Below are 405 nucleotides of genomic sequence, written 5' to 3' on the forward strand. Positions count from 1 at the left end.
TTTATAGGAAAACGGCGGAAGCGAAGTTGTACACCTAATAATATTACAACATTAAACAGTTCTGTTACAACAGTTAACAACAGCATGTTAAAGTTACAGAGCAATGTTTTGACAACTTTGAATTCAAAATGTATTAATAATAGTATTAATATAAACAAACAATTGTTAACCACTGACGAAGTACTTGCGAATGAAAATATTGCAGAAATAAGTCAGTCAATGAGTGTGAAATGATGTTCTTTCTTGAACTAATGATGAATAATTATTGCAAACATAATATAAACTTAAGGGTACATTCTCGTCAGTTAGGTCAAATTTTGGTCAAAATTTTTTTTTGCGGAATTCGATAGCTATAACTGTCTAGAATATCATGTTAAAAAGGGCAAATCGAAATTCGTAACGGTT

Source organism: Trachymyrmex cornetzi, unplaced genomic scaffold (genome assembly GCF_001594075.2).
Source record: "Trachymyrmex cornetzi isolate Tcor2-1 unplaced genomic scaffold, Tcor1.1 scaffold1390, whole genome shotgun sequence".
Taxonomy (NCBI): Eukaryota; Metazoa; Arthropoda; class Insecta; order Hymenoptera; family Formicidae; genus Trachymyrmex; species Trachymyrmex cornetzi.